General features: G+C 45.9%; 1 pseudogene; it reads left to right on the top strand.

Moving 5' to 3' along the window:
- Positions 1–552: 552 nt before the first annotated feature.
- LOC116811271 (inosine-5'-monophosphate dehydrogenase 1-like) lies at positions 553–2,128 on the top strand (annotated as a pseudogene).
- The last annotated feature ends 3,374 nt before the right edge of the window (positions 2,129–5,502 follow it).

Raw genomic sequence — 5,502 nt, 5'->3', positions numbered from 1 at the left:
GTGGTACATATATACCATGAAATACTACACAGCTATAAAAAATGGGTTCATGGTCTTTGCAGCAACATGGATGGAACTGGAGGCCATAATCCTACGTGAATTAATGGAGGAACAGAAAACCAACTGTCACATGTTCTCACTTATACGTAGGAGCAAAACTTTGACTATGCGTGGACGCAAAGAAGGGAACAATACACACTGGTGCCTATCTGAGGGTGAAGGGTGGGAGGAGGGTAAGGATTTAAAAACAACCTATTGGGTATTATGCTGATTACCTGGGTGACAAAATTATCTTTACACCAAATCCCCACAACATGCAACTTACCCAGGTAAAAAACTTGAAAACTTGCACATGTACTACTCCTTGAACCTGAAATAAATGTTGGAAAGAAAAAAAAACAAGTCAAAAAAGAACAGCCCCCGCCCCCGGCCCGCCCGGCCCGAGGCGGCAGCGTGTCCGCCGCGCAGCCTCAGCAGCAGCAGCAGTGGCGGCGGCTGCGGCTGCAGCGGCTGGCGGTCGCGCGGGTGTTTATGTCGGAGTCTCGCGAGAGCATGTCAGACTACCTGATCAGCGGCAGCACCCGCTACGTGCCCGAGGCTGGGCTCACCGCGCAGCAGCTCTTCGCCAGCGCGGATGGCCTCACCTACAACGACTTCCTGATTCTCCCAGGATTCATAGGCTTCGTAACTGATGAGGTGGACCTGACCTCAGCCCTGACCCGGAAGATCACGCTGAAGATGCCGCTGACCTCCTCTCCCATGGGCAGTGTGACAGACGCCGACATGGCCATCGCGATGGCTCTGATGGGAGGGCTCTGATAGGAGGTATTGGTTTCATTCACCACAACTGCACCCCAGAGTTTCAGGCCAACAAGGTGCAGAAGGTCAAGAAGTTTGAACAGGGCTTCATCATGGACCCTGTGGTGCTGAGCCCCTCGCACACCGTGGGTGATGTGCTGGAGGCCAAGATGCCGCATGGCTTCTCTGGCATCCCCATCACTGAGACCGGCACCATCGGCAGCAAGCTGGTGGGTATCGTCACCTTCCAAGATATAGACTTTCTTGCTGAGAAGGACACCACCCTCCTCAGTGAGATGATGACGCCAAGGACCGAGCTGGTGGTGGCTCCAGCAGGTGTGACATTGAAAGAGCAAATGAGATCCTGCAGCCTAGCAAGAAAGGGAAGCTGCCTGTCGTCAATGATCACGGTGAGCTGGTGGCCATCATCACCCGCACCGACCTGAAGAAGAACCGAGACTACCCTCTGGCCTCCAAGGATTCCCACAAGCAGCTGCTGTGCGGGGCAGTTGTGGGCACCCGTGAAGATGACAAATTCCGCCTCGACCTGCTCACTCAGGCAGGCGTCGATGTCATAGTCTTGGACTCGTCCCAAGGGAACTTGGTGTATCAGATCGCCATGGTGCATTACATCAAACAGAAGTACCTTCACCTCCAGGTGATTGGGGGGAACGTGGTGACAGCAGCCCAGGCCAAGAACCTGATTGACGCTGGTGTGGACGGGCTGCACGTGGGCATGGGCTGCGGCTCCATCTGCATCACCCAGGAAGTGATGTCCTGTGGTCAGACCCACGGCACTGCTGTGTACAAGGTGGCCGAGTACGCCTGGCGCTTTGGTGTGCCCCTCATAGCCGATGGCAGCATCCAGACCGTGGGGCACATGGTCAAGGCCCTGGCCCTTGGAGCCTCCACAGTGCTGGCCCTTGGAGCCTCCACAGTGATGATGGGCTCCTTGCTGGCCACCACCACAGGCCTCTGGCGAGTACTTCTTCTCAGACAGGGTGTGGCTCAAGAAATACCGGAGCATGGGCTCGCTGGATGCCATGGAGAGAGCAGCAGCACCCAGAAATGATACTTCAGCGAGGGGGATAAGGTGAAGATCATGCAGGGTGTCTCGGGCTCCATCCAGGACAAAGGGTCCATTCAGAAGTTCGTGCCCTACCTCATAGCGGGCATCCAGCACGGCTACCAGGATATCGGGGCCCACAGCCTGTCTGTCTTTGGGTCCATGATGTACTCAGGAGAGCTCAGGTTTGAGAAGTGGACCATGTTGGCTCAGATCAAGCGTGGTGTCCATGGCCTGCACTCTTAGGAGAAGTGGCTGTACTGAGGACAGTGGTGGAGGCCGAGGTGGTGGAGGGGGCACACCCCAGTGTCCACCTTCGGGCACAGCCTCCCTCCATAACTGAGTGGTCCACAGATTTGCACTATGGGTTCCCCAGCTCCTTTCCAGGGAGACAGGAGGGGAGGTACTGAGGGGTCTGGGGCCCCTCACTAGGCATCCCCTGCAGAGTCATTACTTCTCCCTGGGCCAGGCTGCCTTGGGAGCCCCCTCCTTCCCCGCCCCTCCACCGCCCCGCCCCAGTCAGCTGGGCTCTCAGGCCCTGAGCCTGCCTCAGGTCTTTCTTGCTGCAGCCTGCTCCAGCCCAGCCTCCACCCCAGGGGCAGGCGGCCCCTTCTGGCTTCTCCTGTAGGGCACCTCCTTGCCCCCAGCCCCCCAGGAAATTGTGCTCTCCTGGCCCTGCCTCTGGCCCTTCCCAGGCTGCTTCTCCCTCAGCCATGTGGCACTTCTGAGCTCCTGACCTAGGCCAAGGGGAGGTCTCTGCCCCCTTCCCCGGCCCTGGGCTACCCTTGGGTCCTGCTCCTCAGGCCACTCCCCTGTCCCTGGCCTTGGGGAGGAGGCTGCCCTGGTCATGGCCTCCTGCCCGTCGTTCCTGACACACCACCGTCCCCAGGTGTACCATTCCTACCCTCTCCTCAGCTGCAGTTGAAGACTTTAACTTTGCACACTTTGGGATCATAGTTGGGTCATTGTGTATTAAATAATTGGAAAAAATCAAGCAGGTCTCAACGCCTCCAAAAAAAAAAAAAAAAAAGAACAGATGTCGGCATGGATGTGGAGAAAGGGAAATGCTTATACACTGTTGGTGGGAATATAAATTAGTTCAAGTTGTACACAAAACAGTATGGAGTTTTCTCGGAGAACTGAAAATAGAACTACCATTCAACCCAGCAATCCCACTACTGGGTATATACTGAAAGGAAAATAAATATTTTTTTCAAAAAGATATCTGCACTCATATCTTTTTTTTTTTTTTTTTTTTTTTAAAAAATTGTAAAACTTTAATCTGGGCTGGAGTGCAGTGGTGTGATCTTGGCTCACTGCAACCTCCTCCTCCCAGGTTCAAGCAATTCTCCTGCTTCAGCCTCCTGAGTAGCTGGGATTACAGGCATGTGCCACCATGCTTGGCTAAGTTTTTGTATTTTTAGTAGAGATTAAGTTTCACCATGTTGGCCAGGCTGATCTCGAACTCCTGACCTCAAGTAATCCACACGCCTCAGCCTCCCAAAGTGCTGGGATTACAGGCAAGAGCCACCAGGCCCAGCCTGCACTCATATCTTTATCACAGCACTATTCACAGTAGAAAAGTCATGGAATCAACCTAAGTTTCCATCAACAGTGAATTGGATAAAAAAATGTGGGTATATATACACCATGAAATATTAAGCAGCCGTAGAAAAGAATGAAATTATGTTCTTTGTAGCAACATGGGTGGAGCTGGAGACCATTATCCTAATTGACATAACTCAGAAACAAATTATCAAATATCACATGTTCTCACTTATAAATGGGAACTAAACAGTGAGTACACATGGACATAAAGATGGAAATCACAGACACAGGGGACTCCAAAATTAGAAATGTTGGAAAAAGGGTGAGAGTTGAAAAATTACCCATTGGGTACAATGTTCACTACTTGGGTAATGAGTACACTAGAAACCCAATCTCGATGATTACACAATATACCTATGTAACAAACCTGCACATGTATACACTGAATGTAAAATAATAGAAAATTTTTAAAAATTAAAATGTCTAGATAATTTTATATTGCTTATTAATGATTGCACATATCCTTTTCAAATTGCTTTTTTCTCTCTAGTTATTATAAGTTTTTTCAGGTTGATGCATATGGATTAGCCCAAGTTCACTGATTGTATTGATGTAATATATTCCATGGTATAAATATACTATAAATTATTCATCAATTCCTTAGTTGATGAGAGTTTATGTTGTTTTCAATTTTTCACTATAAAAATAAATCCTGACATAAATATTTTTATATGTCTCCTTGTGCTAATGTGTTTCTCTAAGATATAGCCCCAAAATAATATTTAGGTTAAAGGCTCTGCATATTGTCAGTTTTCTAGATATTGCCAAATTGTATCAATTTGCATTCCGCCACGAGCATATGAGAGTCTTCATTTTTCTGCATCCTAGTCCAAACTAGGTAATGTCAAACTAATGATAGATATAAAACCATATCTTATTATTTAAATTAGTATTTCCCTGATTACTAGTGAGGGTGGTTATTTTTTCATATGTTAATTGATCTTTCAGAGTTCTCCTTCTATGAAATGCTTATTTAAATTCTTAATTTTAGATATTTTATGTTTTTATGACAATGGGACTTTAATTAATTGTTCACATCTTCTCCTAATCCTTAGGATACCTTTTTCTAATTTTTATCTTTTTTAAAATTGATAATATATTAACTTGGCTTAGGTTTATGTAAAAATGTATTCATGAGAAATCTCATTCCTATTCCAGCCCCATTAACCCCACTGCCATGCAAACCCTTCATTGATAATCATTTTTCAATTTGCCCTTTTGGTGTTTATTTATTCTTTATTAAAGAATAAACTGAAGAGACATGCACTCACCACTCAACTAAAGAAATACACCATTACCACAACTTAATAAGTTCCTTCTTTGTTCTTCCTAGGTTAATTGCATCTCCCTTCCCATCGCTAGAGATAACCGCTATTATTAGATAGCTTTTCTTTATAGCTTACCTTCATTTATGTCTTTATTCTACCTTCATATTTCATTGATGGTTTGTATGAGTATGGGATTCCAGGTTGGAAATATTTCTCCTTCAGTACTTTGAAAATATTAATCTATTTTATTCTAGCTTTAAGTCTTGCTAATGAAACACCTGAAACCACGTTGACTCATGGTTCTTCAGCGTCATATGACTTTCCCCTCATTTCTGGAATCCATACGTAGGCATATTTTCACCCATTGTGCTGGGCGCTTGGTGGGTTCTTTCAAAATGAAAACTTGTTTCCTTCAGTTCTGATCAATTTTGTTGAATTATTTCATTCATGATTTCCTCCCCTCCATTTTCTCTCTACTATCTTTCCATAATTCCTATTATTCTGCTTATAAAATTCCTGGACCATGCTCAATTTTTTTCTTTTTCACTCCAACTTTCCATTTCTTTTTTATTATTCTAATTTTGTGGAGATTAGCTAAAGGAACTTGAATTCTAGACCCAACAATATCCCAATGATTATCTTGGTCACTCTCTAAATTTCAGTTTCATCAGGTTTAAAAGAAATTGGTTGGCTGTAAGTACATAAGTTTATATCTAGGTTATCATTTCTGTTCCATTGGTCTGTGTCTGTTTTTAAGCCAGT

This window comes from Hylobates moloch, unplaced genomic scaffold (genome assembly GCF_009828535.3).
Source record: "Hylobates moloch isolate HMO894 unplaced genomic scaffold, HMol_V3 SCAFFOLD_7, whole genome shotgun sequence".
In the NCBI taxonomy this organism is placed as follows: Eukaryota; Metazoa; Chordata; class Mammalia; order Primates; family Hylobatidae; genus Hylobates; species Hylobates moloch.
This window is presented reverse-complemented; position numbering and strand designations above follow the sequence as displayed.